This window comes from Plecotus auritus (genome assembly GCF_963455305.1).
Source record: "Plecotus auritus genome assembly, chromosome: 2".
In the NCBI taxonomy this organism is placed as follows: domain Eukaryota; kingdom Metazoa; phylum Chordata; class Mammalia; order Chiroptera; family Vespertilionidae; genus Plecotus; species Plecotus auritus.
Genome location: NC_137771.1, coordinates 127,998,482 through 128,014,959, shown reverse-complemented (window position 1 = coordinate 128,014,959; position 16,478 = coordinate 127,998,482). Strand labels below are relative to the sequence as shown.

The 16,478-nt window shown below is 39.6% G+C and overlaps 1 protein-coding gene and 1 pseudogene across 9 annotated transcripts in view; both read left to right on the top strand.

Moving 5' to 3' along the window:
• ROBO1 (roundabout guidance receptor 1) overlaps nt 1-16,478 on the top strand; it is a 1,316,070-nt gene that overhangs the window by 901,601 nt on the left and 397,991 nt on the right. The gene's annotated exons all lie outside the window — the stretch shown is intronic.
• LOC308242612 (large ribosomal subunit protein uL6-like) lies at nt 8,496-9,074 on the top strand (annotated as a pseudogene). The gene has a single exon. The product of its transcript is annotated as a large ribosomal subunit protein uL6-like (transcript).

Here is a 16,478-nt window from a genome sequence, read left to right as displayed (position 1 = left end):
ATGGAACATAGCAGGCATAGCAGCAGAGTGCGGAACATGGCGGGCATCGGCCATGGCAGGGTGGTGGAGCAGGTGAGTGGGTGTGACAGATCAAGGCAGGACCTGTGCTGGTGCCAGCCCCACTGCTGATGCTGAAGCTTCTGCTCGCACCCACTGCCGGCGCCTGGTGTCAGTCCCAATCGCTTAGCGCCATCAGCTGGTGTGAGTGGTGGCTGCCAGCCCCGATAGTCCCTCAGGGCTTCTCTACCTCCCCCTTCTCCTGAGGGGAGATCAGAGCCAGCAGCTGCCTCTCACACCCGCTGTTGGCGACAGCTCCACTTGCACCTGCTGCAAGTGCCTGGTGCTATCAGCGGGTGCAAGCAGCGGCTGCCATCCTTGATTGCCTCTGAGGGCTTCTCCACCTCCCCCTGCTCCTGAGGGGCTATCAGGGCAGCAGCTGCTGCTTGCACCCACTGATAGCACTGGCCCTGCTTGCACCTGCTGCTGGTGCCAGCCCCAATTGCTCCCCACTGTCAGTGGGTGTGAGTGGGGCCAGCACAGTCAGCACGTGGGAGCGGTGGCTAGGGGAGCAGGGCTACTGGCAGACGGGAACGGGGGCCGTGGCAGGAGGGGCCGAGACCCACCCCTGTGCCCACCACAGCCTCATGGTCCACAGTCCCTTTCAAGGTGCACGAATTCATGCACTGGGCCCCTAGTATTGCATATAATTTATAAATTATTGAGTGAAATTATCTTAGGAAATCATGATATAATTATAGATTATAATTTTAAACATATAATTCTTTTAATCTTTTTTTTTTTTTTAAATATATTTTATTGATATTTCGCAGAGAGGAAGGGAGAGGGATAGAAAGCTAGAAACATCGATGAGAGAGAAACATCGATCAGCTGCCTCCTGCACACCTCCCACTGGGGATGTGCCCGCAACCAAGGTACATGCCCTTGCCGGAATCGAACCCGGGACCCTTCAGTCCGCAGGCCGACGCTCTATCCACTGAGCCAAACCGGTTTCGGCTAAACATATAATTCTTGAAATACAGAATGGGATGGCAAGAAAGTCTTCTATTTTTTAATATCTATGGAGATTCAAGTTGGTTTTTAAAAAATATAAATCATTTAATCTAGGAAAAAACTGAAATTTACAGTGTTGGCTTTTTCTTTTTCAAAGTCAAACACAAGTTTAAAAGAAAAGCAGCCCTAAGCTGGCTTTCTTTTTGTTGCTTAGGTCCCAAACCTTAGAGTTGTTGGACTGAGTTATGTACATTCTTACTTCATAATGCTTCTTTAGTTTTTATTTCTTTTTCATTTTCATTACATTTTTTGCCTCACTCTTTATTATGGAGTGATTATCTCTTCAGTCCCTGGTCTCCTTCCACTGCTCTTCATCCTGTCTAGCACTCTGATCTCCTAAACAATATTTTCATCATGTTATTTTAGTCCACAAAATCTTTTAAGAACTTCTTTTTGCTAGTAGGCCATAATCCAAAAACCTTTCTTGGACATCTTTAGATCTTTGCTGTTTGGCTAAAGCACTAATTTAAACTCTTATTTTGCACTAGTCTTAGACTGAAGTCTTTGTAGGAATCATGCTGGGCTCCTTGGTCTACATCATTCTCTGTTCCTTTCCTCAGTACCTCATTGAAACATCCTTTTCCCTCATCTCTGCTTTTTCCCCCATGGTGATGGGTTGAATTGTGTCCCACAAAAAGTTGTCAGTCATAACCCCCTGTATCTGTGAATGTGACATTATTTGGAGATAGGGTCTTTGGTGATGAGCAAGTTACGGTGAAATCATTAGGGTAGACCTTAATCCAATATGTCTGTATCCTTATAAAAGAAGAAATTTCGATGCAAACGCAGAGACACGGGGAGAATGCCAAGTGTAGATAAAGGTAGTTTGGGGTAAGTGATGCAGCAGAAGCAAAGCAACTTGTAGTAAAGCACCAGAAATAGGACAGAGTCTAGAAGAGATTATCCTTCACAACCGTCAGAAGAAACTAACACGGATGGCTTCACCTTAGACCTCTAGTCTCCAGAACTGTGAGACAACACATTTCAGTCATTAAAGCTACGTTGTTTGTGATACTATTTTTTAGGGCAACCCTAGGAAACTGATACACCTGCTATGTTGTTATTTATTTTAAATATTTGCATTAATGTCCATTTTTAAGAACTGATGGTCTTTTTTCTATGATTAGATCTTTTTTCTATAAAAATTCAAATCTATAATAATAAAAGTGTAATATGCTCATTAGGACGACCTTCCAGATGAATCTGGGGTTGTGAGGGAAGCCCGGGTCCTGGGTGCCTACCGGCTGTAGGAGGGAAGCCCAGGCCCTGGGTGTCTGCTGACAGCAAGAGGGAGGCCTGGGTCCTGGGTGCCAATGGCCTGGGTGCCGGAGGGAAGCTGGTGCCAGCATCCGGGGGAAGGAAGGCCTACTCTTGCAGGAATTTCATGCATCAGGCCTGTAGTCCTATATAATAAAAGGCTAATATGCAAATTGACCGAACGGTGGAACGACTGGTCGCTATGACACACACTGACCACCAGGGGACAGACGCTCAATGCAGGAGGTGCCCCCTGGTGGTCAATGCACTCCCATAGGGGTTGCGCCTCTCAGCCAGAAGGCCTGAGCCGGGCTTACTGCTGGTGAGCCTCTCCCGCCTCCACGGCAGCGCTAAGGATGTCCTACTGGTCCTACTGCCAGTTGTCAGTTGGACATCCCCCAAGGGCTCCCGGACTGTGAGAGGGCACAGGCTGGGCTGAGGGGACCCCTTCCCCTCCCCTCCCGAGTGCACAAATTTTGTGCATTGGGCCTCTAGTATATTCATAAACACAAAACTCTAAGTAACTTCATGGGCAAAGAACCTTTGACCAATCCAATCATATCCAGCCCTCCATATCCTACCAAAACCTCTTCTTCTCTGAGAAAACAATATGCCCACTCCACTTAACTTTTGGTTCTTATTACTCCTATGGCATTTATGGTATATTCACATACTTCTTGGACTCTGAGCTTTTCAACATATGTCATCTTTCCCAGTTTGAAAACTCTAATCTTTCTAAATCCTGAACAACTGGATTATAAGTATTTGAAGGGTAGGGTTAGTTCACCAATATTAAAAGGTAATTGTATATGTGCGGTACAAGGAGATCACATGTTCACTATTCCCAATAAATGCCTGGAAGATACTAATGATACAGTTCTTAGTGCCAGCTACTGTTGTTCCTGTTCTTGAAATAATATTGATGTCTGCTAAAATACTTCTCAACAGAAAATAACTTGAATTTCCTGCTTGGGTGAGGGAATAAAAATAACAGGTATTACTTCATTCAGCCTGTGCTGAGTCCAGCATCAAGTGAAGAGGAGGTGTGAAAGAATTAAATGAGAAGGCAGAGAAGCAGTGTTGCATGTCAATGTCAAGAATGGGATGCAGGCCCTAGCTGGTTTGGCTCAGTGGATAGAATGTTGGCCAGGGGACTGAAGGGTCCCGGGTTCAATTCTGGTCAAGGGCACATGCCCAGGTTGTGGGCTTGATCCCCAGTAGGGGGTGTGCAGGAGGCAGCTGATCAATGATTCTTTCTCATCATTAAAGTTTCTATCTCTCCCTCTCCCTTCTTCTCTTAAATCAATAAAAATATTTTTAAAAAAAGAAAGAAAGGGATACAGACTCTGGAATTCATAGCTTTCAGTTTGAGTCTCAGCTCTCTATGAGTTATTGGGAGACATTGTACAATATTATATGATACTAGAGGCCTGATGCATGAAGATTCATGCAAGAATGGGCCTTCCTTCCCCTGGCTGCCATCACTGCCTTTGCTCCATCCGGAGCCGCCTTTCCGCCTTCCCACACTGCCCAGAGGCCTGGAGTAGCTGGGGCAGTGCAGAATGCCTCCGTTGTCACCGTGGCGTCCTGCCCCACCTCCAGCCACTTGGTGCCTGCGTATGCAAATTAACCTGCCATCTTTGTTGGGTTAATGTGCATACTCACTCCTGATTGGCTGGTGGGCGTCATGAAGATACGGTCAATTTGCATCTTACTCTTTTGTAGATTGTATAACTATGATATATATAAATACCTCTCTGTGTTTTATTTGGGAGATAATTGTTCAAGTATTTACCCCTCTTAGCTTTTAAAAATTAATCTAAAATAGTAAAGCTAATTTCCATGTTTTTTATTGTGAAGATGAGAACCTCTTGTAAAACTAAGTCATTTTTATATCTCCATGCATGCTCAAGGAAATTTGCATTCACTTTGAAGAATTCACAGTCACTTTGAAGCACACCCTGAAAAGGCTAAGAATACCTCTTCTTTAGTCTCTTACAAAAGATTTTACTTCTAACCGCCTGTTTATGGGATTCAAAAGAACTAGGTCCTGTCCTGGTTCTGGCTAGAGGGGATTTTTGTTGTCAACTTCAATCTGTTGATTAGTTTTCCTTTGTTTGGAAAATGTGAGGGTTGACAAATTTATCAGTTCTTATTCCAGCTTTAACATGCTATATTAACCTCATTTTATGGATGAGGAAATTGACCCAGCAACTGTGGATGGAGAGGTAGAGGTTGATGGGCCTAGGAAAAGAGCCTGAATATGCTGACATCAATCTACTATCTTCTCTCCTCCACCTGCCATATAGGACCAAAATATATATTTTTTTTAGTATTTCTTACAGTATTTTGAAAGTTAAAATGAAAACCTGTGGTCTATAAAGTCTATTCTATGCAAGCTAAATTGTTTTACAGCATGATTTAGTGGCAAATTGTCCCAATTCTGGAAAGGACTGCAGGGAGCTGAATCTCTGTTCCATCACTTATACCTGTGAAATCTTAGGCTAGTTTCTGTGCCTTAATTTCTGTGCTTCAGTTTCCTCACCAACAAATTATGGATAATAATAGTGCCTAACTCAGAACATTTTGAGGATTGTGAGAATTAACATAGCTAATGAATTGAAACATAAATACGTTTTAGCTGTTGCTCTATTTGACATTTAAGATTAATGAGATAATTATCTTAAAGTCTTAGTTGCTATGAGAAAACACCACTTGCTTTTATGAACTCTTAAAAGCATTAATAGGCCTAGGTAACTATGAAGAACTAAGTCAAACCAAGTAATGATTCTGTAGGTTATACAAGGTGGCAGTTTAATCTTGGCCAGCTGCTGTGCATCTTATGCTCAAGAAGAATATTGATTCACCTTTGCTTTTTCAAACTATTTTTCACCTGCAAAATTTGCAATTCTTGTAGTTCTGTAGAGCTTTTGCACTCTTTTTTGGGGTGTCAGTTTTGCAACGAGGGGTAAACATCTTTAATCTTGAAGGTCTCAGAAGTGTTGCTTATACATATGTATATGATGGTAATAACTCAGAGAGAGGGAATTTGTTGTAGATGGCATTTAAGATGGTCTTTTGCACATTATGCCTCAAAATTATTATAAGGAAAATGGGACCTCTGGAAACTGGACTAAGCTTCACTGGCTATGCATGCAAACATAATAGTGCATTGCCATGGTTAGAGTGAAGCGAAAACAAACAAAACACTAGAAGTAATGGTCTGCTTATAATTTGCCAAGTGAAAAGCATATGAAGTAAATAACCAGTAAAAATAATTAATTCCTTAAGTATTTTCTTTATCATTATTTATTATTTTACTTATATAATTTCATTTTAGTCATGCATATCTAAAGTAATCATTTCATATAAAAGTTAGCCATATATTATTTAATCTTTTTCTATATGGTCATATTGAATACTGTTATGGTTCTCTTAAAACTCAAGTAGAGAGACAGTTTAGAACTTCAGATAGATATAAACATACACTTTGGAGCCAAATGACCTGAGACCATGGCTCACATCTATCATATATCAGCTGTGTGACCTCAGGTGAATTACCTCTCTTTGCTATCTTTCAAATTTCTTATCTATAAAACGGGGTTTATAATAACACTAGAGGCCCGTTGCATGAAGAGATTTGTGCAGTAGGCCTTCCTTCCTTTGGCTTCCAGCACCGGTTTTTCTCCGACACCCAGGACCCAGGCCTTCGCTCTGGCCAGAGTCTGCCATCTTCGACTTTGCTGCAGACTCCGGCCAGAGTCTGCCATCTTTGCTGCAGACTCCAGCTGGAGTCTGCCATCTTTGCTGCAGATTGCTGTCTTCGTCTTTGCTGCAAACTCCGGCTGGAGTCTGCCATCTTCATCTTAGCTGCAGACTCCGGAGTCTGCAGTCTTATCTTCGCTGCGGCACTCTGTTCCTGCAGATCCCTTTGCCCCCACCCTCCCTCTCATAGCAGGTGTCCTGCCCCTCCTGGCCACTCCCCGCCTGGAGCAGCTGGGCAGCCGCCATCTTTGACCTTCTAATTTGCATACTCACTCTGATTGGCTGTGGGCGCCGTGGAGGTACGGTCAATTTACATGTTTGTCTATTATTAGGTAAGATTGCACCTATTTTTTAATAATGAAATTAGTTAATGTGTTTTTAAGAGACTTAGAAAAGTGTGTCATGTAGCCCGGCTGGCATGGCTCAGTGGTTGTCCTATGAACTAGGACAGTGGTCGGCAAATTGCGGCTCATGAGCCACATGCGGCTTGTGAGCTGCGGTTTGCCGCTCTATTGACTAATGAGTTTGCCGACCACTGGGATAGGAGCTTAATCTCAAGGAGCAACAACAGCCTGTAATTATTGGAATCGAGGGTCTAGGTCAGTGGTCAGCAAACTCATTATTCAACAGAGCGGCAAACCGCGGCTCACAAGCCGCATGTGGCTCGTGAGCTGCAGTTTGCCGACCACTGAACTGGGAGATCACAATTCTATTCCAGGTCAGGGTACATGCCTACTTGTAGCTCTATCCCCAGTGTGGGGAATACAGGAGGCAGCTGTTCAATGATTCTTTTTCATCATTGATTTTTTTTTTTACCTCTCTCTCCCTCTCCCTTCCTCTCTGGAATCAAAATATATTAAAAAAAAGAAAAAAAAAGAAAAGTGTGTCAAGTATAGTAAGTGCTACATAACTATTTGCTTGTATTAATCATAGCAGTTGAACTATTAAAAAATAGTAAAATTTCAGTATGCTCAGTAATACAGGAAATGTGTATCACAGTAAGTTCAACCTTTAATTCAGTGGCGTTAAACGTTAGTTGTGTATAAAAATCACACTGTGTACCTATAAAGTACACGTCCTTATACCGCAAGAGTATGACCAAATAGGTCAGGGACCAATTATCTACACATTTGACCTCATTCCTGGTTTTTCTAAAGCAGAAAAATAAAATAATTGCTACTTAGAAATTAGAGAATATTTATAAAGGTATACACTGCTTTCATTTATTTTTAATATTAAAACATGTTTTTGAAAGTTGTATTACTGAATGTGTCCTTATTCCATTTTGACATGCACATGCATATATTTTCAGAGACAATTTTGATGAGCCTCTATTAGCCTCTGAAAACACCAGCATGCAGTTTTATGTGAACATGTAAATAAAATACTTATTTTAAAAGAAAATTACTCTTCATATTATATATATTTCTAAAATTAATTAAACAAAAAAGACAACAATCTTATATCTCATTTCTCTCCATCTCAGATCTTGTTTTACTGTTAACAGAAAGCTGAAGAAATACCCATTATGTTACTATATTCTATCACTTATTATAGGCTGAGTTTGAAAAGTGTATTTTGATCATTTATTTGGGCTTAATTTTTTTATAAATAGAAATTCTAAGAATTACTGAAATGTGGAGGGAAAAATAATTTAAGGTTTAAAAAAATATTTTTCCTTGGCAACATAGACCAGAAATTACCTTGTAATGGTATCGAAGATAGGTAAAATAATTAGGTCTATTTGCTTCCTAAAGAGAAGAAGCAATTATACCTGTTAATCGTTTTAAATCCATCCAGTCTTTGAACTCCTGGTGATTACACAGGGCATGACTGAGCAGCTATGAGCCTCAGGGTTTCTGGCCTCTATTCATTTAATCTCATACAGATTTCCACCTTTCCAGGAAATTTTATTTTGTTGGAAGACAATTGCTTCTGCTCATTCTATATTTTGGGCAGTATATTTGCTTCCACTTATTCTAGCTATGTTGCATGCAGTTTGCATACACAATTCCTTTTTATTTATTCACTTGTTGTTTATGTATGCCCACAAAAAAAGTGTAATATTGTCTAAGAGGTATGTAAGTGCGTGTACATTGTTTAAGAGCATGCAGTGTTGCTTGTGTATCATTCACATTAACTTTGCATCTTTACTGTAATAACTAAAAAAAAACAAAACCCTCAACATTTAAAAAGAGACAGGTCCTACTATTTGTTTGATTTTTTTGTTTGTTGTTTGCACTCTGATATTACCTGTAACTGGCACAGACAGGTCTGGTGCAGTGTGAGTACTTAGTATATATTTGTTGAGTGAAGATATGAATGCTAAAGAAGTTAGCAAAAGTTGAATTTCATTTTCCAAAAATTTGTGTTTGGCTCTTTTTGTCACATCTATTGTGAGGATGAAGACCATTCTCAAGCAATCAAACTGTCCACATCCCAAAAAATGTCAACATCAATCTGAAGTGAGGCACATTGTTGTGAAGGGCCCCAGAGGCACCATGCCGATGGACTTAAGTCACATCAGTATAGAACTCAGAATCCTTGGAAAGAAAAAGAAGAGGCTCAGGATTGACAAATGGTGGGAAATAGAAAGGAACTGGCTACCATTCACACCATCTGCAGTCATGTACAGAGCATGATCAAGGTGTTACACTGCGCTTCCCTTACAAGATGAGGTCTGTGTACGCTCACTTCCCCATCAACCTCATTATTCAGGAGAATGGTTCTTTTGTTGAAATCAGAAATTTCTTGGCCTAAAAATATATCCGCAGGGTTTGGATGAGGTCAGGCGTAGACTATACAGTATCTCAAGCCCAGAAAGGTTAGTTAATTCTTGAAGGAAATTACATTGAACTTGTAGCAAATTCAGCTGTTTGGATTCAGCAAACCACAACAGTTAAAAACAAAGATGTCAGAAAATTTGTGGATGGCGACTATATTTTGGACAGATGGAACACTTCAGCAGGCTGATGAATTAAGATCGAAGTTGTCCAGCTACAAAAACAGCAGGGTGCTGAAGATTCTTCAGTTTTATTTGTGATATTTTAAAAATGTAATAAAAGCCATGTATTGAAATAAAAATTTTTTCTGGCTTTCACACTTCTAAAATATTTTATTATAAAAATAATATTAGAACATTATGAAATACCTAGAAACTAGAGAAACCCAGAGAAAAGGAAACAAAAACTGTGCATTTTCAACAGTTCCTAGGAAATCAACACTCTTAAGATTTTTTTTAGATCATTTTTCTAGGTCTCTGTTTCTCTAAGTCTATCTCTTATGCTAGAATTATGCAGCTTATCTCTGTGAATCCTTGTGTTTCCAACACTCACAATGATGTGTACAGGTTTCCCTGTCATTGGAATTATTTTAAATTGAGCTACCTTCTTTTAATGGACCAAGTTTTTAATCTCCAAATGGCTTCAGAGAGGCGATGACTTCAGACCTTCTTTGCAACTAGGTTGTCTCCTACGATGAGATAAGGATGCCCTTACATTCTCTCGAATGGCCTCTAGTGTGGATGTTGGTTTTATTATTTTTTATTTTTTATTTTATTTTTATTTATTTATTTATTTATTTTTTTTTTTATTAAGGTATTATATGTGTACATATCTTACCATTGGCCCCCCCACCCCACTCCCATACATACCCACACCCCCCAATGTTTTGCATCCGTTGGTTACTCTTATATGCATGCATATAAGTCCTTCAGTTGATCTCTAATTTCCCCCACCTCTCCCTAACCTTACCGCTGTAATTTGACAGTCTGTTTGATGCTTTACTGCCTCTGTATCTATCTTTTTGTTCATCAGTTTATAATGTTTTTCATTATCCCCAAATGAGTGAGATCATGTGGTATTTTTTTTTCATTGACTGGCTTATTTCACTGAGCATAATGTTCTCTAATTCCATCCAGGTGCCTACAAATGGTAGTAATTCCTTCTTTTTTATGGCAGCATAGTATTCTATTGTGTAGATGTACCATAGTTTTCTGATCCAGTCATCTGCTGACGGGCACCTAGGCTGTTTCCAAATCTTAGCTATTGTAAATTGTGCTGCTATGAACATAGGGGTGCATATATCCTTTCTGATTGGTGTTTCTAGTTTCTTAGGATATATTCCTAGGAGTGGGATTACTGGGTCAAATGGGAGTTCCATTTTCAGTTTTTTGAGGAAACTCCATACTGTTCTCCACAGTGGCTGCACCAGTCTGCATTCCCACCAGCAGTGCACGAGGGTTCCTTTTTCTCTGCATCCTCACCAACACTTGTCCTTTGTTGATTTGTTGATGATAGCCATTCTGATAGGTGTGAGTTGGTATCGCATTGTAGTTTTGATTTGCATCTCTCCAATAATTAGTGACTTTGAGCATGTTTTCATGTGTCTCTTGGCCTTTCTTCTGTCTTCTTTCGAAAAGATTCTATTTAGGTCCGTTGCCCATTTTTTTATTGGATCATTTATCTTCCTTTTATTAAGTTGTATAAGCTGCCTGTAGATGTTGGAGATTAAACCTTTATCAGTGATAACATTTGCAAATATGTTCTCCCATACAGTAGGGTTTCTTGTTGTTTTGTTGATGGTTTCTTTTGCTGTGCAAAAGCTTTTTATTTTGATGTCCCATTTGTTTTCTCTTTGGCTTCCGTTGCCCTAGGGGCAGTATCAGTGAAAAAGTTTTTTTAGCATATGTCTGAGATTTTGCTGCCTGTGGATTTCTCTAGTATTTTTATGGTTTCCCGTCTTATATTTAAGTCCTGTATCCATTTTGAGTTTATTTTTGTGTATGGTGTAAGTTGGTGATCTAGTTTCATTTTTTTGCATGTATCTGTCCAGTTTTCCCAACACCATTTATTGAAGAGACTGTCTTGACTCCATTGTATGCTCATGCCTCCTTTGTCAAATATTAATTGCGCATAGTGGTTTGGGTCAATATCTGGATTCTCTATTCTATTCCATTGGTCTATATGTCTGTTCTTGTGCCAGTACCAGGCTGTTTTGAGGACAGTGGCTTTGTAATACAGCTTGAAATCTGGTATTGAGATCCCTCCTACTTTATTCTTCTTTCTCAGGATCGCTGTGGCTATTTGGAGTCTTTTTTTTATTCCAGATGAATTTTTGGAGAGTTCTTTCTAGGTCTGTGAAATATGCCGTTGGTATTTTAATGGGGAGTGCATTGACTCTATAGATTGCTTTGGGTAGTATGGACATTTTAATGATGTTGATTCTCCCAATCCATGAACATGGTATGTTCTTCCATCTGTTTATGTCTTCCTCAATCTCTTTTTTCAGTGTCCTGTACTTTTCCGCATACAGGTTTTTTTACCTCCTTGGTTAGGTTTATTCCTAAGTATCTTAATTTTTTTGGTGTGATGGTAAATGGGATTGCTTTTTTAGTCACTCTTTCTGTAAGTTCACTATTGGTGTATAGAAATGCCATAGATTTCTTGGCGTTAATTTTGTATCCTGCTACATTGCCGAATTCATTTATTAAGTCTGTTAGTTTTTTGATGGAGTCTTTCGGGTTTTTTATGTATAATATCATGTCATCTACAAATAAGGACAGCTTTACTTCTTTTCCAATTTGGATGCCTTTTATTTCTTTTTCTTGTCTAATTGCAATGGCTAATACTTCCAGTACTATGTCGAACAGGAGTGGTGAGAGTGGGCATCCCTGTCCTGTTCCTGTTCTTAGGGGAAATGGTTTTAGTTTTTGCCCATTGATACGATGTTAGCTGTGGGTTTATCATATATAGCTCTTTTTATGTTGAGGTATGATCCTTCTGTTCCCACCTTGTTGAGAGTTTTTGTCAAGAAAGGGTGTTGATTTTGTCAAATGCTTTTTCTGCATCAATTGATATGAATATGTGATTTTTATCTCTCAATTTGTTTATGTGATGTATCACATTTATTGATTTGCGGATATTGTACCATCCTTGCATTCCTGGGATAAACCCTACTTGGTCATGGTGTATGATCTTTCTGATGTACTGCTGGATCCGATTTGCTAGAATTTTGTTGAGGATTTTGGCATCTATGTTCATGATGGATATTGGCCCATAATTCTCCGTCATTGTGTTGTCTTTATCTGGTTTTGGTATTAGGGTGATGCTGGCTTCATAGAAGGAGCTTGGAAGTGTTCCTTCCTCTTGAATTTTTTGGAATAGTCTGAGGAGGATAGGTTTTAGTTCTTCCTTGAATGTTTGGTAAAACTCTCCTGTGAAGCCATCTGGCCCCAGGCTTTTTTTTGCCGGAAGCTCTTTGATGACTGCTTCAATTTCTTCCATAGTTACTGGCATATTGAGCTGTTTAGATTCTTCCTGATTGAGTTTTGGAAGGTTATATTTTTCTAGGAATATGTCCATTTCCTCCAGGTTGTCCAGTTTGTTGGAATAGAGTTGTTCGTAGTATTTTTTAACAATCCTTTGTATTTCGGCGGGATCTGTTGTTATTTCACCTCTTTCATTTCTGATTTTGTTTATTTGGGTCCTCTCTCTTTGCTTCTTGGCGAGCCTGGCTAGAGGTTCATCAATCTTGTGTATCCTTTCAAAGAACCAGCTCTTGGTTTTGTTGATCTTTTGTATTGTTTGTTTGGTCTCTATGTCATTCATTTCTGCTCTGATCTTTATTATTTCCTTCCTTCTGCTTACACTGGGCTTGTTGCTCTCTTTCTAACTCTTTGAGTTGTATGGTTAGGTAATTTATTACCATTGTTTCTTGTTTTTTGCAGTAGGCTTGTATAGAGCTATGAACTTCCCTCTCAAGACTGCTTTTGCTGTGTCCCATAGATTTTGGATTGTAGTGTTTTCATTATCATTTGTTGCCATGATGTTTTTTTATTTCTTCTTTGATCTCTCTGGTAACCCAGTCATGGTTTAATAGCATGCTGTTTAGTCTCCATGTGTTTGATTTCTTTGGGTTGTTTTTATTGTAGTTGATCTCCAGTTTTATGCCACTGTGGTCTGAGAAGATGCTTGATATGATTTCTATCTTCTTGAATTTGAAGAGACTTTGCCTATGTCCCAACATATGGTCTATCTTTGAAAATGACCCATGTGCACTTGAGAAGAATGTATATTCTGTGGCTTTGGGGTGAAATGTTCTGAAGATGTCAATTAATTCCATCTGGTCTAGTGAGTCATTTAGGATTGATGTTTCTTTGCTGATTTTTTGTTTAGAGGATTTGTCCAATGGTGATAGTGGGGTATTAAAGTCTCCTACTATGATTGTATTGCTGTCAATCTCTCCCTTGTTATCCTCCAGGAATTTTTTTTATGTATGTGGGTGCTCCTGTATTGGGTGCATATATGTTTACCAGAGTTATTTCTTTTTGTTGGATTGCTCCCTTTAGTATTATGAAGTGGCCTTCGTTATCTCTTGTTATGTCCTTCACTTTGAGGTCTAATTTGTCAGATATAAGTATTGCTACCCCAGCTTTTTTTCAGTTCCATTTGCCTGGAAAACCTTTTTCCATCCCTTCACTCTCAGTCTGTGTGCGTATTTTTTTTTGAGGAGGGTTTCTTGTAGACAGCAGATATATGGGTCTTGTTTTCTTATCCAATCCGTTACCCTATTTCTTTTGATTGGGGCATTTAATCCATTTACATTTAAAATTATTATTGATAGGTACTTATTTGTCGCCATTTTTATTCTTTACCCCTGTGTTCCTTCTTTGCTTCCTATTTATTTTTTTTTTACAGCAGACCCTTTAGCATTTCTTGCATTGCTGGTTTGGTGGTAATAAATTCCCTTAGTCCTTTTTTGTCTGTGAAGCTCCTGATTTCACCTTCAATTTTGATTGATAGCCTTGCTGGGTACAGTATTCTTGGATTCAGACCCTTCCTTTGCATGACTTTGTATATTTCATTCCATTCCCTTCTGGCCTGATGAGTTTCTGTTGAGAAATCAGTTGCTAGTCTGATGGGGGTTCCTTTGTATGTAACTTTCTGTCTCTCTCTTGCCACTTTTAAGATTCTTACTTTGTCGTTGGTGTTTGTCAATTTAATTATAATGTGCCTTGGCGTCAGTCTTTTGGGGTTCATTTTGCTTGGGACTCTGTGAGCTTCTTGGATTTGTGTGGGTTTTTTCTTTTCTATATCAGGGAAATTTTCTGTCATTATTTCTTCAAAGAGGTTTTCTATTTCTTGCTCAGCTTCCTTTTCTTCTGGAACCCCTATTATGCGGATGTTGTTTTGTTTCGTGTTGTCCCAAAGTTCCCTTAGGCTCTCCTCCTGCCTTTTAATTTTTTTTTCTAGAAGTTGCTCTACTTGGGTATTTTTCCCCATCTTGTCTTCTAGCTCACCGTTGCAGTCCTCTGCTTCTTCTAGTCTACTCTTGATGCTTTCTATTGAGTTCTTTACAGCAGCGATGTCATTTTTCATTTCTTCTTGGTTCTTCTTCATTTCCTCTTGGTTCTTGCTCATATTATTGAATTTGTCTTCCATTTTTTTCAGCCAGCTTATGACCATTTCTCTGAATTCTTTTTCTGGAAAGTTGGTTGCCTCCGTTTCGTTTACTTCCTTTTCTGGTAATGCCTGCTTTTCTTTCATATGTGGGCTGTTTCTTTGTCTCCCTAAGGTCTCTCTTTTCTGGGTGTCTGCTTATGTAGTTCTCTCTCTCCTGTGTTGATTTAAAGGCACAAAATACAGCACTACCAGGTACAACATAAAAGGCACTGAACAGAAATGTATTCCCGATATTGATAACCTCCAATAAAGGTGACCACCAGAGAAAGGCAAATTAGGGGATAGGAGAGAAAGAAGAAGAGGAAAAAGAAAGAAAGGAAAAAAAAGGAGTGTCAAAATGAAATTGGGAGAAGGAAAAAAAAGTAAGGGAGACAAGAAAGAGACTAAGAGAGAAAGGGGAACAAACTATATATATTGGCGACAAAACTCCAATAGAACAATCACTAATCCCAGCAAATGCCAGCGTCAAGTACCTGGGGAGTAATACAAACTACAACACCAACTAATATTGAGTGAGGCAAGTGAAAACAGAAGCACAAAACAAACAAAAAAAATAAACAAACAAAAGAAGAATAAGCAAAACAATCTCACAAAAAAGCATAAAAATTCGATATAATCAACATTCAAGCGAACAACAACAAAAGGACAGAGAGAAAAAGAATTTTTTGGATAGTTAAGACAGCGAAGAGAGAGGTGTGTATGGACTTTGAGCAGGGGATTGGAGATTGGATATGTAAGTAGGGTGAAATTTTAACAAGGGGTAAACAGAAAGAATAGGGAAATCTAAAGCAGGAAAGGGGTAAGATAAACAGGACACCGAAAAGGGGAAGGTTAGGAAGAGAGTGATGGCATAAAGGTTGATTTGAGATAGAGTAAAACGATGCTAAAGGAAAGATGAAAATAGAATGTAGAACACTAATCCCAAAATAAAATGAAGAGAAAATAAAATGGCACTTAAAATAAAAAAAGATAAAATAGCAGTAGTAATAATACGGATTGAAAATAAAAATGTAATAATTAAAAAGGTAAAATGAAGTGAAGAAGAAAGAAAAAAAATTAGTTTCTTGAGTAAAAGATGCAAGCAATGAAAATAAAAAATAAAAAAATAAAAAATAAAAATAAAATGTGGAGTAGTGAAGGTCATTCACTTCCTCTGTTGTTCTGTTTGGCACGCCTGTTTCTCAGTCCGGACAGTATTGCAGTTCCCTGCGTTCCACTGTTCTTCAGTGTTGTAAGCCAGTCCTGATTTTAAGCAGGCGGTGTGTCTTAATTTCTCGTATTCCTTTATTTTTGATTACACAAGAGTCAATTTGTGATTCAGCCCCTGGGTGGCAGTTTTTCTGGATTGACTTCCGGGTCTATCTATGGACTCTCTAGGCAGTGTTAGAGCCTTCTTTCCCTGTTGCACTCACTACCGATTTGTGGGAGTGGGCTGCCTCAGAGCTGGCTCTCCGATGGTCACTCCCTGCTCCGATCCCCAGGTTCCAGAAAAACACTTTTCCCTGCAGTCTCCCAGGGTGTCCCCACTGGGTGATCCTATGTATTGGGCTTAGCAATCAGAAGCAAGGATTTGAAGAGGAAAAAGCCCAAGTGTGCAAACTCCGGGGCTGCGCGTAAGTCTAGGCAGCTGGCACACCCCTGAAATTCTTAGGGTGTCCCTGCACGTCAGATCAAAATGGGTTGCTTTTTAGAGAGCCCTTCTGTTAGCATCTCTGAGGACCCCCTTCCACATTCACAGATCATGCCAGCCCCAACTGCCACGGATTTTTCTAGGCACAGACTTCCCTTGTCCTCCAGCTCCCGCAAAATGCACGTTTCTCTCTCCCGCTGGGACCAGAGACCTCACCTTATCCCAGGCGAAATCTGACCTTTCCGTGGTGGAGTGTAGAGCTCCTCTGAATCCGTGTGTTTGCGTCAACTGGG